The sequence below is a fragment of the Crocodylus porosus genome, unplaced genomic scaffold (genome assembly GCF_001723895.1).
Source record: "Crocodylus porosus isolate Cpor-Errol unplaced genomic scaffold, CroPor_comp1, whole genome shotgun sequence".
Taxonomy (NCBI): domain Eukaryota; kingdom Metazoa; phylum Chordata; order Crocodylia; family Crocodylidae; genus Crocodylus; species Crocodylus porosus.
In genome coordinates this window covers 209,604,209-209,612,739 of record NW_017728886.1, presented here as the reverse complement: position 1 = coordinate 209,612,739, position 8,531 = coordinate 209,604,209, and the positions used below count along the sequence as shown (strand labels likewise).

The following is an 8,531-nucleotide window of genomic DNA, read 5'->3' as shown; positions in this document are numbered from 1 at the left end:
ACAAGAGATAGTATTGGTGCAACTGTTGATGTTTAATACTCATGCGCGAACCAGTAGGACAGTGTTCACATACTGATATGAGACAGCATCTAAAATGTAGTACAGAGATTTTCCTTATAACTAGAGTACAATTGGCTGGATTCTCAGGGTGCAAACAAATTTTGCATCTTTTCTTTCATGATCCTACAGATGTACCAGTTTGTTCTGTTTCAAGTACCTGTGAAGTATTGAGATAAAATGTGTTAATGCTTGTTCATGGAACATCACTGTGTATGTCTGTAAATTAATTGTGGGTCATTTAAGTTAATTGCAGGTCATTCCAGGGAGAAACCTGTGAGGCTGTGTGCTCTCTTTGGCTATGCAGTGGCAGAGGGGTAGCAACGAAGCTTGGAAGGGTTGTGTGTAAATGCCCGGGTTGCTCTTGTTTTGATCTGGGTTCAAGCCCGGGACAATCAGGACTGCATCAAATGAGACATCTGTTTAAAGCCTCAGCCTTGGTGAAGATTTTGTTGTAGAAGTCAAAGCAGTCCTGAAGCTGGTGGAACCAGTCACTGGGAGATATCCTATATGCATGCCTATCAGTGTGTGGTATGAAGCCAACATAGCATCTCTGTGCCTTTCCATTGTTTTCACTGAGAAGTGTGTGACAGTGGAACTCTATATTGGTACCCAGCACCAAAGGGTTTGGGAGTCATTACTCTCTGGTGTAGTTCAAAGCAACCTTAAAGTTTTAGTAAGGTGCTGTTGGCACTAGTTTAGTGGTCTGAGGAATGTCTCAGGAATAAAGGGTCTCCTATAAGACTCAGACCCTTTGATCTTTTTGTTTTGCCTGGCCAGATCATTTGGTCATTTGTTAATACCAAAATGAGATTTGTGCATGCTTCACAGGGAGACCCTTAAGTGGAAAGGAAAATGATTCTGTCTCTTGCTTTACTTAAGCACAACACAGAGACTAGATCTTATAAGTGGTCTGTGCCAGATCCTCTAGTGGTGTGAGGTCTCTAGGATCCTCATTCCATGGAGGAGCTAGACTTCTGTGGGCCTGATTTCTGTGTGTCTCTACAGGGAGTTGTATGTGGTGATGTTCTGTAAAAATCAAGCATGCACACCAACTGGGATCTGAATTAAATACATTTTAACTGTAAATACTTCTTGCTATGACTTAGAGACCAAATTTTATTTGAACTTGTTTCCTCATATTTTTTTCTTGCAACCCTCAATATGTTTCTGCATTCAGGGAATGGAGAGACCTTCTGTAGCTAAGATAACACATGCCAGTTCCCATAGGTCATAATAAAAAATCTGTTTAACCTAGTAAAATTCCTCACAGCTGTTAACCAAAGATTGTGTTGGATGGGGTGCTTGCCCCGCATGTCAGAGGTATTGAATTCAAATCTTGCAAGGTTTAGAATCTTAACTTTATTCATAGGTTTCATTATGAAAATATAGTCCTGTGAATGAAATGTGGCAATATTTTAAATAAAAGCCATACAAAGGTATTTAATTTTATAATTATTGGTTAAGATTTCTATCCAGATGACTAAAATTAGATAGCAATTCACACAGAGAATAAAAGAAAGGGGTGAGGGATTGGTTTTACTTTGCCTTGCATCTTATACCATGATCACAAACTTGAAAGGACAGATAGGGCATGTCTACACATCACTGTACGGTGCTGTTGCTATGTACAGTGAAGTACAAGTGGTTACTTTGCCGTGTGCATGGCGCACAGTTACATTTCACCAGCTATGTCACCGTAGTGGTGTGCTATACCTGGGTAGCGCCTGCTATGTCACTGTAGCTCACTTTATGGTGATATAGTGCATGACTACATTCCATAGGGCAATGTGTAGATGTGCCCATAGTCACAGCTTTCAAGATGAGTGGTCCAATTAAAATTAGCTTTACTATTCACCTGTATTTAGTTGAGCACATACAAACAAAAGCAAAATGAAGTAAAATGCTATGGGAACACTGGGAGTGTTTGCAGTTACTTTGCCACAGGTATAATGACTATACAAGGTGCAAGGTGGTGGCAAATCATCCCATCTGTGCAAATACTGGGTCTTACAAGTGTTAATGACTTAGAGATTAATATAACAAGGTAAAGATTCTGTTTTTGGGGACTCTATTGTGCATCATGAAACTAAGTTTCTATCATTATACAGATTTCCTTTTCCATCAGGAATAGCTCTTTCAAAAGGTAGTTGTGGGGGTTAGATATCTGCTATAGGATGATGACAGTCAGTCTAAACTGATTTATATTGATAAAGGTTCATAAAAACCAATGGTTTTTTTTGTTATTAATGAGAAACGTACTGTTCAAGGTAAAACAAAATTACACATTTGTCTCGTCCAGTTATCTATGAGTTAGTTCAGACCAGCATGAAGATGGGAGCTGTCTTCAGTAAAATACTATGACAAAGAAAAATAAGCCTTTTTATTCAGAGGCCTTCACTGGAATATGCAGTAGGTGGGCCAAGTAACAGCACTTCTGAAAGCTGTGGTAGGAAGCCAACAGCCCTTACATCCAATTCAATGCCTACATGATTTCATGGGCATGTTATGTACTGTCTTAAATTTGAACATGAAAATACAGTTTCAGTAAAGTCCCACTGACACAGACATTCTATATCTATAAATAGACAAGACCCATTCAATAACTGTTTGGTAAAAAAGGCCATATAGATTTACAAGATTCACGTTGGGCATCATAGGATAAATGCAATAAGGTTTACCTGCTCTAACCACCTTTTAGCTGGCCTTCACATTTTTATGTAATGTATTGGTCTGACTAAGCTATTATATGCTTGAGGAGTCCTGGATGTTAAGGTACTTGGGTACTTAGGCTAGAAGATAGCTAGGTACCGGTATGTGTGGCTACTGTACGTACCCATATTGTCTACCATTTTCATTTGAGATCTGTATGGGCATGCATCTAATCAGCTGAAGTCATTTTGTTATTAATTGATGGTATGCCTTAGTGTATAAGGAGCCCCACGTACAATCTGAGAATGCTGCAATCTGCATCTTGGCCCTCTTGAATCTTTAGTGTCTCCCAAAATCTCATTGATGCCTTTGTCCTCAATACTTTTTTCAGCTCCACCAGTAAGTCTTCATGGGTTTGTTCTGATTCAACAAATACTACTGGGTGTCTTGTTGCAGTCTCTCTGAGCTTCAAATTTTTCACCTTGTTATAGACTGAATTCTTCTCAAGGTCATTTTGGTTTGGGCATTTATGGCTTTGGACCTGGGAAGGGAGGGGAGGAGGGCACCCAGCCCTACCTACCCAGCAGTGGGGCATGGCATGAATGCAGATTAGGGCGCAACACAGTGTGATGCTGAGGGCCTAAGTCACACAGGGTGCTTGTACACATGACGAAAAATTGCCCTTTTTTGCAATTTAGCGGCTTTACAGTTTTCACATATGGGTTTTTATGGCAATTTAAATGTCTTTTTGGCAATTTAAAATAAAACTCATCCTGATCTATTTTAGTTTGGATCACCAGGAATTGAACTGATGAGTCCATGGATCCGCTATGCGAAAACAGAAATGCACTCAAAGATGTGTAAGGAGCCCCTTTGTCCACCAGATGCTGCTGCAACTTCTGTGTAGTTCAGCCCGTTAATCACCAGATTTTGCTTTGAATTGCAGATAGGAGAAGAAGATACCTGCACTTTTTAGGTAATTGGGTGTAATGTGTTTCTTTGGATGATAGGTGTTGCACACCAGATATTGCAGTTCACCCAGCCTGATATGAATCAATTTTTGTTTTCCTGTATGGACACCTGCCCCCTCCCACCCAGTCATGCCCTGGCTAGGGTGACAATGGCCATCACCCCATAATCTGCCTCTGGTTCCATCCAGGAGTGAAGAATTGCTTGGCTACCTAAAGAGGTGAGAGATACAGGTTGATACTTGTATTGGTCTACAGGCAAAAGGAGTAAGAACTTGTGGTAGAAGTCTTTTACTACACCAATTGAATATTTTCAGAAAAATTTCTTAATTTGCAAGCTTTCAGGCACACTCATCCTTGCTTTCATAGCAAATGTCTCCCACCTGATCACAGGATTTTAGCCCGTAGCCTCTTCCACACAGCCACCCCACATTCAGACTCATGGCAGCAGGCAGCCCTTAATGAGATTGGCACCGTCACTACATAATCTACCCCTGGTTCCATCCAGGAATGAAGAACTGCTTGGGTGCCTAAAGGGGGTGCCATGAACTGCTTTCATTTTCCCTTCAGTCAGACAGAGCAAATGGCGCCCACCTTCTCACAGCACTGAATGTAGCCCATAGCTGCTGCCACGTTTCAAACTTTTTTTTTTTTGTGCTGTCTGCTGCACAATTCATGATTTCAGATGGTCATAGAGCAACTGGCACCCACCCTGTCATAGCACTGAGGGCAGCCGGTAGCTGCCACACTTCATAAAGTTATTTTTTTCCCTAGTGCTGGTTGCTGTACCACTCATGATTGCACAGGCTTACCCCACAGTCAGACCCATGGGTGCTCCTACAGTGGCAGCAGGTGGGCAGCCCTTATTGACAATTTCACCATCATAAGGGTTACCATGTTTTCAGTTCAAAAAAAGAGATGCCCTGGTCCAGGGCATGTTTTCAGTTCAAAAAAAGAGATGCCCATTCTGTTGTCCCTCACTCCAAGCCAGAACCCCCTGAGCCATTCTGCTGCTCTTAACTCATGACATGGGCACCCCTGGCCCTGCCAAGGCCCCTCACTTGCAGCCCACAGTACCCTGCCCTCCTGTGCTATGCTGTTGCCATTTGGGGATTTACTGTTTTTTCCCAGTTTTACATGTTAAGCAACTCCCACTAATGTTGCAATCAGCTGTTGATTTGGCAGTGATGACAACAAAGTCAGGAACAAAGCCTAGGAGCCTGGCCTGATGATCTCCTAATGGCCCACATTGGAAGAAAAGAAGATAGAAACTTTTTTTACATAATTAAGAAGTACTGATTTATCAGGCATAATTTACAGAAATAACCAAACTTCACAGCATTTACAAGGTAACCATTATCAAGAAGTAGTACTCTTCAACTTTTTAAACCTCAGGCAATATGCAATGAGTTTTCTTACAGGAATTTTTATATCACCAAGCAATAACCTTAGGCATTGTTTATGCTTAAATCAACAAACAAGTGATAACCAATAACCAGCGATTATCACTGCACATAAGCAATACTGGTTTTCTATATTTCTGAGCTGGACTGCTCTTCTTTCTGTCTTTCTCATGAATGCCTCCTGCCATGTTGCTAGGCTGACACTCAGCCACAGATGCGATGTGCCTGTCTTGCTATCTCCTGCAACCACACCACACAGGTACTGAAGGTGCTGACGATCCTATCTGTCTGGGCATCATTAACAGCCTTACTATGTGGTCTGTTTTTTTGGTGACAGTGGCATAACAAGCAAAGCTGAAAATCAAGGAATGTGGGGAATTATTCTGTGCTCAGTGAATCAGACAAGTGGATAAGAAACTTTTGGGAAAAACCACCAAGAAGGGCTTGCCTGCCTGTCCAAGTTGTTGGACTGCAGGCCCTGAATGGCTGCAAACAATTCACCAGCAAAGCCTCCCTGCTTTGCCTTGCCCTTCACCTTCTGGCATGACAATCCAATCCCCCCATCTGTCAGTTTACTTGTCAGTTGAATTAACCCCTCCCCCTCACATCACAGCCCAGCCTAATCTCAGGTGTCAATTCAGATGTCAGTTGACTTAAAAATTCCTCATGGCTTAACATACCAGTTGTGGAGGATGGTGTCCCCACCCTCTCCTGTTCAGTGGACTCATCAAGGGCCAGAACTAATGAACTGCCATTGTCTGCCTTGCTTGAGGCAGCAGGAATCCCTGTTGGACCCATGGTCAGCAAGCTCTTGGGAGCAGAGGATGGCCTGGATACCTCTAGTCATATCATTGCTTGGCATTTGTGTACTCCATTAATGGTTGGAGGTACTGATAATACAGCATGTTATGCATGGGGGTGCCCTTCTGATGGGCTCTTGCTACTTCATGTCAGAAAGCAGCTCTCATATTTTTGGCCTTTACCCTTTAGTAGACCACCATCTTGTTGTGTCCCCGCTGGGCAAGTCTCCTGGACACATCCAGGTAGATATGCAAGTTCGCACTAGGGCTGTTGCTGATGCCAAACTGGGTTAACACATCAGGGTCCCCCAGTACCTGCACCAGGCCCATAGTTTCTACACAGGACCAAGTTGTCCTAGTTTTACATGCCTTGGTTAACTCTTTGCTCTCTGGTCTGCTCTCTTCTCTCCTTAGCCTCAGACGTCTCAGATCAATAAGGGATACCCATACTTGGGCCTTCAATTTATAGGTCATTTGTTGAGCAGGTCAGGAAAAGTTCAGCCCCCTCCAACCCTCATTTTGGTGTAAAAGGTTTGTAAACAGACATGCTGACACTATCCTGGCAACTTTGTTTCTTTTGAGCACACTTGCTCTGGATGGTTTTTTTTCAATTTTTGGTACCTAAAATCTGTGGACAGTGTAGGTAACCAGTGAGCCATGTACTGATGGGTATGTTGAGGAGGGTTGCATACAGGGCCCCTTTCAGGCCATGATGCAATAGAGGGCTACCCACCAGTCACCCATGTGTCAAGGCACTGGTCCTTCCTCACAGTCTTCATAGCTGGTGAGGCAGTGAGTCAAGATATGAATGAATGAATGAATGAATGAATGCTGACAAACCTTGGCAAAAGATTAAGGTATATGGGGCTGTTCTGGCTTGAGAAGACAGTGGGGTGGGGTGGACTTTGGTGGCCATGTATAAGTATGTAAGAGGTGAATACCTGTAGTTGGGAGAAAAAATGTTAACTATATGGCATGTCCAACCAGGAGAGAACAAATGGGAATGCCCATAAACTGTTAGAGGATGGTTTCAGATTGTATGTAAGGAAGAACATTTTTGTGGTAAGGGTGACCAGAATCTGGAATAGACTTCCCAAGGTGGTTGTGCAGTCTCTAACCTTTGAAGTTTTCAATAGGAGACTGGACAGATGCCTTCCTGGGATCACTTGATCTCAGCAGTATTCTTTCCCTGAGTAGCATGGTTTGGACTGGATGATCTTTCCTGGTCCCTTCCAGCCCTTACTTTCCATGAATCTATGATTCCATGATTCCTAACTTGCTATTCATGAAGCATGTCAGCGGAACACTGAAGTGGGCTCATTCGTATATTGTCTGCCATGGATGCCAGGGGACCGCCATGGATGACAGCAGCCAGCATGCATGTCAGGTTCATGCTGCCTCTGTCAAGTCCAAGTGCATCATGATTATGAAGGGGTGAAGGGGGGGGTGGGCTAAGGCAGGGGCACATGATTAGGGGGCTGCCAGCCCCCTTGTGCCCATCTGTTAGTCTGACACTGGCACAAAATTAATAACTACTTCTCCACTTCGAGTGCTTTCATTTGCCCTTTAAATTATCATGTGGTTCTCCAATTCTACACTGCACTCATTGGGGAACTGCTTTGCCCCATTTTAACCTCCCCTTTCTCCCTAGACTTTGACTGGGTCATACAGCATCCAGATTTGAAGCTTCCATCTGTGCCAATGCCAGGGAAGGGGCATGCATAATCATGGTCAGTTAGGGGAAGGGAGGTAACTGGGGAGGCATCCCTGATACTAGTGTCTGAGTCAATGGGTCACAGTGTCTGGGTTACTGAGGGTAGGCAAAGGTTCTTGTCTGAAGAGCAATTCTCCAGAACCTCCTCCTTCCACCGCCCGCTCCAGTCAGTGGCAACAGGCAATTCTGAGCATGGCATTCTCAGGCACCAGTGAAAACTGGTAATGTTGCATTGTAGAAAATGTTAGCAGAGCAGTAGTCCCAAGTACTTCATACTTCGTATGAAGGCAGCAGCCTTGAGGAACCACTGCTATGCCCTTACCTCCACTGAAAGGAACCTTTTTGTCATGCTGTGTCTGAATTTCCAAAACCCCACTCCCATGCAACATGACCCTAGGCACCGAGGACTGTGCAACAGCAGATCAGAGTGGTTGTCCTGCATGGCCAGACAGGGGGTGAGGAAAAGGGTTCAGAGCAGCGTCAGCAGTTACCTGTGGCCATCACCCAGTGGGACACTAGACACGGTGGACAGAGCAGGGGGGAGGGTTGCGGGGCATGCAGCGGCCTCCTGGTTGTGGTGTTTGCCCAGCTGACTTACCGTTCTTACTGAGCACCACCATGCACGGCCAAGCCGTGATCTGAGGAAAGGCAGACTACTGCAATGGGTGCTAAGCATCTAATTTGTGAAATGTTGCAATGTTTCACAAAGGACTTCTGTCTCTTGGCTTTGCAGAGCTAACATCTGTACACGGAGAAGAGTACAGTTCCAGGTACTGTAGCATGTCAAGGTTACATGCTTAATATATAAATTATATTTAAATATGAAAATCTAAGTTTCTATATGTCTGACTTCAGCTTCCATGAGTGCTCTGGCCAAAGGGTGCCACTTGCATAACCTTTATAGACAGGCCCTTTCCTTTTCAATTCAGGATATTAT

The 8,531-nt window shown here is 43.7% G+C and overlaps 1 long non-coding RNA gene across 1 annotated transcript in view; it reads right to left on the bottom strand.

Moving 5' to 3' along the window:
* Positions 1-6,583, bottom strand: part of LOC109305455 — a 16,174-nt gene extending 9,591 nt beyond the window's left edge. The window contains exons 1-2 of the long non-coding RNA XR_002099630.1: positions 6,502-6,583; positions 6,079-6,081 (exon numbers count right to left, since the gene is read on the bottom strand). This is a non-coding gene — a long non-coding RNA (uncharacterized LOC109305455). The remainder of the gene's footprint in view (positions 1-6,078; positions 6,082-6,501) is intronic.
* Positions 6,584-8,531: the final 1,948 nt, after the last annotated feature.